The 13,243-nt window shown below is 36.4% G+C and overlaps 1 pseudogene across 1 annotated transcript; it reads right to left on the reverse strand.

The window, feature by feature from the left end:
- Positions 1-597: 597 nt before the first annotated feature.
- On the reverse strand, positions 598-4,320 carry LOC143610320 (pyruvate decarboxylase 2-like; annotated as a pseudogene). The gene is made up of 5 exons (XR_013149570.1): positions 3,877-4,320; positions 3,569-3,732; positions 1,325-2,177; positions 844-1,032; positions 598-762 (listed from the first exon to the last, which is right to left on the reverse strand). The product of XR_013149570.1 is annotated as a pyruvate decarboxylase 2-like (transcript).
- Positions 4,321-13,243: the final 8,923 nt, after the last annotated feature.

Consider the following 13,243-nt stretch of genomic DNA (forward strand, 5'->3'; position numbering starts at 1 on the left):
GACTTGTTATTTATTATATAGTATATTTTCTAATTAATTTTATTGATTTGGATGAAAAACGTTAAAACGAGCCTAAGCTTGGCTATGCAATGTGAAATTAATATGTAAAACTTAAAATACACAAGGCTCGGGCTCGAATCTCAATAAGTAAACGAGCTTTGTTTGAAGCCCGGGGTTGGCTATAGCTAGAAAACGCTTGTCTCATTTCAAGTTTTTATCGATCCAAGCTCGAACAGCTTGGCACGTTTGCACCCTATTTATGTATACATTTGGTTAAGTGGTTTTGTTGAAGCCTAAATTTTCAGTGTTGTAGACCTGGTTAGGTGCTAGTTGGCCGGTGAGGTATTGGTAGCGATTAACCAGGAGCATTCTATTGGAATTTTTATGTTTTATATATGTTAATATATATATAAGCACACACATCTTAATATGTGCGATTCGGCCCTAATCATCGACTTTTCCATTTTTCCAACACTGCTAATTTTATTCAAAAAATGATATCCTGATTTTAGCTTTATGCCATTGAATGAATTACTAAGTTATATGGATCTGGTTATCAAAACATCATCATCCAATTACATAATCAAAAATATCAAATTACTGCGGATTAGGAGACCGACTATTAGCCGAGCAGACTCTTGATCCCCATTCAAGCAGTTCTTTGCTGGTATCATCTTTATGAACAATCACTTCTATGAAGCACAAATGATCTTTCTCTGTTGCTGTTGCTATTGCTTCTATCAGCTCCTCTTCACAGTTTACCTGCCAAATGTTAATATTATTATTAGTATTAGTTAACTGCTAACTGAGTTCTAACTTATAACTGTTATTAAGATTGATTACCTTTGCAGTCCAGAGATTGCCTTCACCGTTATGGAACGCTTCTATGAGGCCTGTGTAGTTCCAGTTCTTGATCAAGTTGTAAGGCCCGTCATGGATCTCGACTTCGATGGTGTAGCCCCCGTTGTTTATTAGGAATATTATGCTCTTTTGCTCGATTCTTATCATTGTTGACACGTCTTGTGCTGTTACCTATACATACAGGTGACGGTTTTGACTTGTTTACTTGTTCGTTAGCCGCTCTAGCTATGTTTTTGTATCTAAAGGGTAGCACTTTTTGACACGACACGAAAATATTATATTTGGGTTGGCATATGTAATCAGTTTATGAAACAATCATGTTGTGTTCAGGTTACACAATACATGTTTGAGTTGAACAATTCAGCTTGTCAACCCGTTAAACTGTCACAATTAACACTCTTAGGTGGCACGGGTCGACTTTACAGAACCCGAACTAAGGAAGTAAAGGGTTTTTTTTTTTTACCTGAAAACTGCCATCCCCAATGCAAGCAATAACCCGTTTGTCGGGTATAGACTGGGCATAGCCAAGAAGTGCACCGACAGACCACCCAATCGAGCCATACTGCATTTGGAATTCGTACCTACACGAGAAACACAGTTTTTTCTCTTTTTATAAATCACAAGAAAATGATCTTTACAATAATAATATTTGTTAATTTTCGTACCCGCATCCTTCGGGCAGCTTTAACTTCTGACAGTTAAACCATGAATCACCTGTCTCAGCAAGAACTGCAGTGTCACTGGTGAGCATTTTCTGAATGTGTTGGAACAGAATATTGACCCGTAACGGGTCATTAGGTTCTGGTGGGCTTGGGAGCCCATCGGGCACAAATATCCGATGGTAATTCTCATAAGCGGTAGTGTTTTTAGTGATCACTTTCGCGAGCTCTTCAAGAAAATCTTTCATCAAAACAGTCCCAAAAGCAGGCCCGTTACCAATAACCACACGGTCTGGTTGGACAATTATAGCCTTTTCTTTCTTGAGTAACAATGAGTAGCCAACCGAACTATAGTCGTTGAAAATGGGTCCCGCGAACAAATAAGCGTCCGCTGACTCAACAATCTCACTACAAAACGACGTCCCGACCGCACCCCAATAGGTGCCGATAAAGTGCTCATGGGTCTCGGGTACCATTCCTTTACCCGAGGGCATTACGGACAATGCATATCCACTAGCGTCTGCTAACTCTGCAAATGCTTCCTTAGCCTTTGCCACCCGGAGTTTTGGGCCGCCAACTAATACAGGCTTTACCGCCTTATCCAAAAAGTTTTTTGCCTCCTCCACAGCCGCGTCTAACTCCGCCTTGTTGCTCGAGCTGCAGGAATCAGGAATAAATTAAATACATATGAATAAGAAATCAACATGCGACATGTCTACTTTAACTTAAGATTAAGGGTGTAAAGGAGCCGAATCCGAACACAGTTGCAGGAATCAACATGTCCACTTTAACTTAAGAGCAAGGGTGTAAACGAGTTAAGCTCGAGCTCGAGTTGTGTGAAGCTTTATTTCTTAAGTTTGAGCTTATTCGTGAGTGGTTTTTCAAGTTCAAGTTTGACTCAGACTCGACTCGGTTATTTATTAATTAACTTATATTCATTTATATATTATATATATGTGTGTGTGTGTGTGTGTGTGTTTATTCAATTATAATTTTATATATAACATGACTAGCTTTTGAACCCGTGTATTACACGGGATTTGTAAATTAAATAAGATAAAAAGATTCATTATCTGAAAGAATGAACAAAATTATAGATAAAAAGAAGATAAAATATAGTACAAATAATAAGAAGTCTAGAATCTCAAACTTAAAAATTCGATTTTTCTTATGTACAACATTTACAAAAATTGTTTTAACCAATTACCCGTAGATAAATATGATAATGAGATGAGAGATTAAAGAATTAGAAGCGAATTATAACCCATTTCTCAAAATTTTTTTGTCCCATGATCCATGGATAAGTAAGATAAATAAGTTGAGAAATTAGAGACTTAGAAATTAAATTATAACCCATTTGGCAAAATTATTTTAACCTATGACCAGTGGATAATTAGGATGAATGAGATGAAAGATTAGAGAATTAGAAAAGAAATTATAACCCATTTCCAATATGGTTTTGCTCCATAACTCATGGATAGATATGATCAATGAGAAGAGAGATTATGTCAAAAATGAATTTGAGATTGCCACATCATCCTTATTATTTTCTTTTATTAGTATAGTTGGATATATATTATTTGATTATCTTATCATAATTTATATCTAATAATTATTAAATGAAAATTATATTACAAATAAGCTCGGTTGGGCACCCAAGCTAGATCGAGCTTGATAAGTGAAGCTCGGGTCGGGCTTGTTGAAAACAAAGCTGTATTCAAAATAGGGCACCGTGTCCGTGACGAGCTCGATATTGATTGAACAACTTTCTGTCTTTTTCTTTAGCAAGTACCAATACCGTAACGCATCGATATCGACAGATGTCTCGCTGCAACGCGTGGGGAAATCTGGCTAGTATTATTTATTTAATTATATCTTTATTTTGTAAAATATAGATATAAATAATTTTATACAAATAGCATGCTTCCAAAATCGTTAAATTCGATTCGACTTAAGCATTTTGCAAGTTAACCTCAAGTGAGTTGGCTCGTTTACACCCCTAGTTATTTGGACACGTTAACGAACATATTGTATAGTGCTGATCACACCTATTAACGAGGGAGAATGGGATCGGATCTCTGCTGAAAGTAGGATGAGGAATGCCAGGCAAATTACAACTGATGCTGATATAAACCGGCTTGCTTTCTTCAAGGGCGGTCGCGATCGCCCTATCAATTTGTTCGTGCGCGTCTTCCAGATGACTAATCACTGCCTGTGTTATAAATAACAAACAAACGTGTCTAGTAAAATCTCATTATATATAGAGTGTGTCCCCACTGGGGCCACCGGCTAAAAAAATAATATAATATAATATAATATAATATAATATAATATAATATAATTCAGTATGTTTTACCTGGTAACAAGTAATGGTTTGAAAACACCTATACTCCTGGCTAAAGTCTGGTATCCCAATAGTATGATGAAGGATCCGGTTCGTCCCGAAATCATTAGAATTCGGGCCACCAACGATACAAATAACGGGGAGGTTCTCACTATTAGCACCGGCTATAGCGTTGATCACGCTCAAGCCACCAACAGTGAACGTGACCACGCATGCAGCCGCGCCACGTGCTCTAGCATAACCATCGGCTGCATAGCCCGCATTGAGCTCGTTACAACAGCCGATGTTCTTGAGGCGGGGCTCGGCAATGAGGTGGTCAAGGAGGGTGAGGTTGAAGTCTCCTGGGACAGTGAAGATGTCGGTAATGCCTATCTCGACTAGGCGACGGGCAAGGTGGCGGCCTAGTGTCGCGTCCTTGTCACCAAAACCGATACCGGCATCGTCTGCTCCTTCCATTGTTGTTTTGGGTTGGAGAGAATGGTGTGTGAAGGAAGGTGTGGAAATAGGGTGGAATAATTAAGGTGGTGAGTTGAGTGAGATTCGAACTTGTAGGGAGAGTGTGAGGTGGTGGTTTAAACTTGTTCCTTGTTAACAGGACTATTATTGGTCAGGTACCGGTTTAAACGACATTTTGTAATAACAGTTATTACTAGTTATTAATTAAAAAAGTATATTGATTTTTATTAATCTCAATTGTTGTCTTTTGGTCACTGTCGTCTATCGGTCCTAGAGGTGCATAAACCGGATTAAAACTTAAAACCGGTTAGGGTTGAAACCGGTTGGGGTTGGTCACTAAAAGTCAAAACCGGTTTATGATCAGTTTCGGTTCGGGATGAAATCGGTTTCATGAACAGTGACGATCGGTTTCGGTTTCGGTTTTGGCTGGTTTTTGCCCGGTTTTGGTTCGGTTAAACGGTTTGGAACCGGTTTTGGTGGAGAAATTACAAAGCGGTTCCAAACCTACGGTTTCAATCGGTTCCAAACCGGTTTCTACATAACCGGTTTCAAACCGGTTCGGTTTTCAGGTCGGTTCGGTTAACCGGTTTATTTGCCCACCTCTAGTTGGTCCCAACTAAAGAATTGGCTACTGACGGTCCCAACTTTTAACGTATTTATTTCTAACGGTCCGCGACTAACAGAATCCTAACGCTGTTAGTTACAGGTTGCCGGAAAAACGTTTTTGGCAGAAAAGTCGCATGTTTTGCTGGAAAACACCACCTAAACACCACCACCGCCACCACCACCAATTGACTCACCGTCAACCAACCACCACCACTAGAGCACATCCGACTATGGTTTCAGGATTCCGACGACCTCAATAATATGGGCTTTTATTAGGAAATAGTTTCTACAAGTCCGATATAAAGGCACCAAGATGTTTGAGACAAAAATGTTGTGTTTTCGGGAAAGACTGTGAGTTTTCCGGGCTAAAACGTTTTTCAGACGACTTGCAACTAACGATATTGGATTCTGTTAGTCGCGGACCGTTATGAACAAATACGTTAAAAGTTAGGACCGTCAACAACTAATTTATTAGTTGGGACCGGCAGTGACCAAAAGACGATAGTTAAGATTAATAAAATCCAATATTTCATTAAATAATTATTTCAGTTTGATTTATATGCACAACTTTATTAGATTCCATCAATTTAAATAGTAGAAATATTGTCATAAATTTTTAAAGTAGGCAACTCTAAATATGAAAAAACTCACATAGCTGTAAAATAAACGTTATTAAAATTTTTACGTGAATCCGTTACAAAAGTTAGTTTTCGGCTTATAAAGATATCAATCCTGGTTGCGTAACGCGGCCCGTCTCTTCAATCTAGGATTTAGATACACGTGAAAAGTATTTTACTCTTTGTTTTTGTATTAAATGAGGTTTGTATCCGCCGTGTTGCGGCGGTACATTAACGTGCATTCGGTTTGTAGAAGTTTGATATGATACTAATACTAAATTTAAAGCATTAATCTGTCAACGTAGAAAACAGTAATGACACTAGTATAACTTATAATAAAAAAATTTAACATATTAAAGAAAAATAAATACAACTTACGATCAAAGCGACACGAATTAGATTGGTATTGGTTAGCTTCGCTATGAAACAGACACTAAACGTAAAGATTGAATTAGCGAACGTCTAGAATACTCATATAACTTATTATACAAAAAAAATAACTCATTTAAAACAATTTTTACTGTGTCGGTAAAAATAGGGTGTTACAACGGCAAGTAGACGCGAACTGGGTCGATTCCGGTTATGTTTGTTATGACACAAGGACTGAAAACAAAACATTGGTCGGTACTTGGCGTTATGGCAGCAAGTCGACGCAAATTGGGCCGGTTCCTTACGACACCGACAAAAAAATAATCAAAATATTGTATGACGCGTCACAAACTAATGCCGTCACATGGACCAATGAAATTTGTTACGGTTCCAGGAAAAAAAACAACAGTTAGAAAAACCCAGACATTACGGAGGAAAGTCGATCTGGATTGAGTTGGTTTTAGTTACATTGGTTACGATACCAAATCTGAAATTAAAAAAAAAAACAGAAAAAATGAATGATGTGTCAGAAGCTAGTGCCGCCACCATGTGAAGCAATTACGTTCTTGCGATGCCAAGCTTCTTAATGTTATAAATAAATAAATAAATAAATAATTAAAGTGTTTACATTTTTTAATAAACTTTCGGAGCTGTAAAATAAACGTTACTAGAATTTAATCGTAAAATCCGTTACAAAAGTTAAGTTTTTGGCAAGAAAAGATATCAATCCTGGTTGTGTAACGTGATCCGTCTCTTGGATCAAGGATTTACTAACATGAAGAGTATTTTGGTCGTTTTACTTATGTGAAGTATATGTTTGTATCATTTGATAATCCTGTAAAGTTATTGTAACGTATTTACTTATTTAGTCATAGTCACATACTCACATGCATATATATGCCTTTGATTACATTTGAAGCTGCTTAAAGAAGACTGCATTTTACACCTTTTCCTCCTAAATCATCTTCTATATAATATTGAACCACCTATTCATCATTTTTCACTCTCAATATCTTTACTCTACCAATTATTTGTTCTTATCTTTTTATAGCATGTATAGATCATCCTCAGCCACCATGTTCCGCCCGGACGAGCATCTTCTCGACGTATCCCAAGCATCGAATGATAACGTGTTGACTTATGACCCAATATCTCCTGATGGAACAAAGAAGGAACAATACAAGTCACCCAAAGAAAATGCTATCCACCTCATTCCTGTTGTTTTGCTTCTTTGTGGGTTTGTTCTTTGGTTCTTTTCTCATCCTTCTAGTGAATTTAATGGAGCTACTAGCACTATGTAACATAATTTTATTATTTGAGGCTAAAAGTCGATTTCCTAAGTTACTTTGATGGGTGGTTTCGTTAAAGCGCACATTAAAATTTGAGTGTTTTGTTCATTTAAGCAATTGTCCAAGTCATCTACATCTAAGATAACTCATGTGTATCAAATGCAAACATGTTTACACTTGTTTAACATATATACTACCACTAGACGGGTGCCCGCGCGATGCAGCGGGAAACACATACATTTGTAATCATGTAACAAGTTTATGGGCGTTCGTTATTCGATTTGAAACCAAAAAACGTTCAAACCGGTCATTGGTTTGATTTCACCATTGATTTTTTTCATTAACTTTTTTCCGGTCGTATTCAATTTTCAAAGGTCCGTTTCGCTTTTTTAGACGACAAAAACCAGTTAATAACGGTTTGACTCACGGTTTAATTTAAAAATCATCGTAACCAGACCGCAAACGCCCCTACGTAAAATGTTATTTTTTTAAATGAAACAAACTATAACAATATGATACTCAAATTAAAGAGAAAAACATGCTCGTTTTTATGGTGTAATTTCTTTAAAAAAATATTAGCATATGAAAAAGTTATTAATGTTTAAAAATCATGAGGGAAGTTAAGTTAAAAATGAAAATAAAAATAATATAAGAGTGAAAGATCAAAGATCATAGTTGTAACTATTTTTAAAATTTACAAAACTTAAGCAAATTAAATGGATCAATGTTGTAACTATTATGTAATAACCATATATGACTTTTTTAGTTGACAAGTTTGCCCTTATCCTAGATGTATTAAAGGTTGTACCATGTGTTAATTAACTTGTAAATCCCTTAAAACTAAGGTGTCTTAATTTGCCCTCCTTTCATACATTATATATAGTATAGATAAATAACATAGGCACCCTAAGTTAATCAACTAGCCAGGGCCGTCTTCGAATCTTTTAAGAGCCCTAGACAAGCGGATCTTATTTTAACAGCCGGAACAGTAACAATGAAAATGGCATCTTCCTTAGTGGGATTATACAAGCAAATGACTGAACCAAAATATGTTATTGCTATGATTCAGCATGCCCTTTTGTAAAATAAAATGTAAAAAAAAAAATAAAAAAAATTCCACTCTCCCCCGACTCCAGAATAAAGTGGTAAAGGGGTAGTAATATAATAAATCATATAGAATCAGTGGATTCATTGTAAAATCCCTTTATGATGTATTTAAGTACAATTTTTGGAATTTTGAGGCTTGAGACAAACTAAAAATGGGCCTATGAATTCACGATTTTGATTATGTGATAAATAATTTGACAATTTTATCAATTTGGTTGTATTTTCAAAGCTCAATACGGACCAAGCAAAAAAATAGCCCAAATAAAAGACGAAATAAAGTTTCTCTACGAAAATAAATAAACCACAATAAGATACGTGAATTAACCCATGAGCTGTGATTCTATAGTACACCAGTCCACCACCCTTTCCATTGCACCAAGGAACCATTTTATAGGCTTATGTTTTAAAACAAACAAATTTATATATAAGATATATATTGTTGTTTTTACAATTATGGGCCGGTCATTTGCCCTCCTCGACCCCTTTTGGGTCGGGCCTGCAACTAGTTACATTACATTACATACATACATACATACATACATTAATTGGTGCACAACACATTGTGTGATTCCTTGTCATCAGTTACAAATTAGGTACAGATATTGAGTTCAAAATGCATATCCTAAGAGTGTGGTCGGTCGGTTCACGGTACGGGCATTTTTTCACCTCTACTAAACTTGGTTCAAACTAGGGGTGTCAATTCCTGACACAACCCGAAACCCAACCCGAACCCGACACGAAAAAAATATAAGTTTTGGGACGGCTGACATGACCCGTTTCCTTAAACAGGTCAACCCGAACCCGACACGTTTAAAAAACCGGCCAACCCGAACTCGACACATTAAAAAGTGGGTTGACCTGTTAACCCGTTTAACAACTTGAGAGAAGTTAAATATTTTGATTTTAGAGATAAGAAGTTTAAAATTTTAAAGTTAAATACTTAGATTTTTTTTTTATTATTCATATATCAATTAACTTTTAAAAGTAAAACTTTTTTTCTTTTTACACTACTTTTATCTACTTTTTACTTCAAACATTTTTACATTATCAAGTCTAACTATCTATTCTATGGTTATTTCGGTTGTTTGTTTTATCTTAAGCTAAATATGTGAACCTATAAGTTTGTTAATTGAGAATGAGGAATAAATACACAAAAACAATTAGATTTATCACAAATTATAAACAAGTTTTATATAATCAAGAGGAATTAATTGTTTAATTTATTACTAAGTCAATAAGTATTACACGTATACGTATATGAAAGTAAAATGGGTTGACCCGAAACACAACCCGAACACGATACGAGTTTAAAAGGGTCGACACGAATAAATGTATGGGTTGGGTTAGGGTTGAAGAATCTCAACACGCTAACCCGCCAACTCAAAACTCATCAACCTGTCAACCTGACACGTTTGACACCCCTAGTTCAAACATCATTGGGTAAAAACGATGAGCCAAATTAGAATATCCTTAGCCCAAGTATGGTAACTGACCTGGCCCAGTAAACAAAATCAGCTAGGGTTTCATTCACTATAAGATGAAAACATATCGTAACTCCGCCGCACTTGTTTACTCAGAAATCCAGTCGTCGTCACCATGAGAGCTAAGGTAATTATTATTATTATTATTATTATTATTATTATTATCAATTACACAACACTTAATCTAATTCATTTCAGTTTCAATTTCAATTTCACTTTAATTAATTTTAACAAATTTTGATTATAGTAATAATATATTTACAGTGGAAGAAGAAGAGAATGAGGAGGTTGAAGAGGAAGCGCCGAAAGATGAGACAACGATCCAAGTAGTTGAAGCAGATGATCCGGTGTCGTTTTACTCTTTTCATTTATGTTTAATCTTTAAATTATGTAGTTGCTATGATACATCTGGTTATGGAGTTTTGTTTAAAAACCCTAATATGTTTTAATTCAAAGATGCTTTGCTGCTTTTATAATTGTATTTTTCTATTATAATTAATATACTTAAGTATAAGTATATGGTAGTGATTGTGCTTTTTTAGCTTATCATTTGAAGCAGATTAGGTTTAAGAAAGATATTATTACCTTTGCAAATACATATAATTGAAGCATTTACAATTAACATGCTTTAATATTCTACAGGTTGTCCATTGATGTTATTTGGATACCTTTAGCTTTAGGTTCCATTTTAGTTTTTGATAATTAGTTATAGTTTAGTATGGCTTTAGTTACTTTGGCATCAAAATTTTCAATAAATTGTTTTCAATTCTTATTATCTCTGGTATTCATCTGGATTTCAATTTTCTTTGTTATTATTATGGTTATCCTAAGCTACTCTTTTGTTTTGATCTGATCATTTTGATTGTTTTTAAAAAAATGCTGTTTATGTTCTGATCCGATCGGTTTAGTTGTGGTTTTCAAATGCTACTGCTTAGACCATGCTTAGTCATAACTAAGCGCACCCGGGCATTTTACGTCACGTGGCGCCTAGTAAGCTTTTAGGCATTTTCCAAAAAGTGGGCGTAGTGGAAAAAATATCCCAAAACACCTCCCTCTTTCCCCCTCTCTCTACTTCTCACCCTGCCACACTTGCGTTGTGTATATAAAGCCATAATAATGTTGTGATATATCCCAAAACACCACCATAATGCCTGGGGGAGCGGGTGTTCCTAGGCATTATGGCTCCAAAATGCCACATAAAGCCATCCACTACAGATGGTCTTATGTTGTGATATATCGTTTGGTTGCGTTTCATCTGATATCACTTATCCAGTAGCTTTTCATGGACATATCTAAAACAGTCGATTTTGATACAAACCTAAAATTAAACCAACATTTGTTGCTTACAATATGAGTTTAGATTAGTAAAGACTGTTTAATGGGAATGTCTTTTGGACCAATGCAACAAGTTTTTTGCTGGTATCTTCGTGAACAATCACTTCTGAGGCACACGCTTGATCTTTTTTTTTTTGTTGCTGTTGATATTAGCTTTATCATCTTCTTTTTCACATTTTGCTTGTTTACTGATCCTTAAAAGTTCCAAATTTTATTAAGGTTGATTTTGATTAGTTTAAGGCTTTTGTTGTGTGAGCTTTTGTATTCAAATCTAGGACAGTTGTTTTAGTTCTTGATCAAATTTCAAAACTTGTCATGGATCTTAACTTCTGACGTGTAGAGGTGTAGATAAACAGTTTTGAGAACTTGAACTAGTTTGCAACCCAGAATAGGTGTTTTAGCCGGTTAAGAATACTACCAAACCGCCAATTTGTAATCAGGTTGGGGGGTCGGTCACTTTTCTGATTTGAGTTTGCTTAAGGTTTGGCCAAGACCTTTAGATTCTTTGCCTAAGATGTTTTAGACTTGAGTCTGGTTTTTACATGGACTGCACCCGATATCAACCCGAAAATTATGTTAGAAACCGAAGTGAATAGTCTAAATGAATCTGATATCGTGTCATTTCTTAGATTGTAGTCTGTAGGTAATCGGTTTAGACCAAATTATTTCAGTCACTTCATAAAAGACCATAACCTACTCGGTTTAAACAAAGTTTTTCAATAATATGCCCACCATGTAGCTAAAAACATCAAGATTTTAGACGCACAAATATGCTCAACTCAAGCAGTCATGTTCTTTTTAGAAGTAAAAAAGGGGTTTAAACATGTTTTTATAGACACACCAGACGGGTGAATTGTGGCTTTTGTGTTGACTGCTAATATGAGCTAGTTGCGATCTACGATAACTCTGGATTAATAGATTACCCAAATATGACTAGATTAGATATGTGTGTGTGTGTGGTAGACATGCAAAAAAAACCGGTTCCGGAACCTAACTGGTGGAACCGAACCGGAACCGGTTCCAGTTCCTACCCGGTTGGCCCAATACCCGGTTTGGGTATTTTTGTACCCGAAAATCGTACCCGGTTCTCCTATTTGTATGTCCCCATCGGTTCCAACCCGGTTTCTAATTGTAACCGGTTCGGTTCCTACCCGAAAAAACCGGTTCCGGCGGGTTTTTTTTGAAAAGTCAAACACAGGTCAAACTAGCCGTTGGGTTCCAACGGCTATTTTGTGTCTCAAAAACCGGTTCCAACGGTAATATAGCCGTTGGAACCGGTTTTTGAGACACAAAATAGCCGTTGTAACCGGTTCCAACGGTAATATAGCCGTTGGAACCGGTTTTTGAGAGACAATAGAGCCGTTGTAACCGGTTCCAACGGTAATATAGCCGTTGGAACCGGTTTTTGATGCCCGAAACCTATATATGACTTGTTTTCCACAACTTGTTTCACCACCAAACTCAAAAACAAACTAAAATACTACTCCTTTAGCAAACCCGTTCCGTTACCCGACCATCCAACCAAATATTATTATGGCACCCATCAAAAAAACTAACAAGAAGGCTAAGAAGAGTGTTTTTGTTGCCCCCGTTCCTGCTACGGAGGACCCAAGGGTTGTTACGGTAGTCAACCATAACCGCAACGAAGACATATGGAAGAACTGGGATTTGATTGTGGATGACGAAGGTTATCAAAAGGCTCGTTGCAAACTATGTGGTTCACTATTAAAGCACGATTCCAACTCTACTTTGAGAAAGCACATCGAGAAGCCATATTGCAAGGCGTTGAAAGGGATTGACGCGACCGATCAAATTGACTTGGGTAAAGATGGTACACTATTTCGTTACAACACGATTCAAGTTCAAGATAGAATGGAAAAGTTCGTTATTCAACGAGGTTTGCCGTTTAACCACTTTGATGACCCGGATTTGACGTCGTTGATTCGCGAAACTCTACAACCGCGATACACACATGTAAGTCGTACTACCTTAAGACGTCATTGTATCAGGTTGTGGGAGTGTGCTAAAAAAGAGTTAATCGATTCTTTTCATTCTTTAGAAGCCATGGTTAATTTAACTACCGATGTTTGGTCGGCACCACACGGGTTGCCCGAATCAT

The sequence above is a fragment of the Bidens hawaiensis genome, unplaced genomic scaffold, assembly GCF_021521415.1.
Source record: "Bidens hawaiensis isolate Kalapana, Puna unplaced genomic scaffold, B.hawaiensis_p1.1 tig00025672_1, whole genome shotgun sequence".
Classification (NCBI taxonomy): Eukaryota; Viridiplantae; Streptophyta; class Magnoliopsida; order Asterales; family Asteraceae; genus Bidens; species Bidens hawaiensis.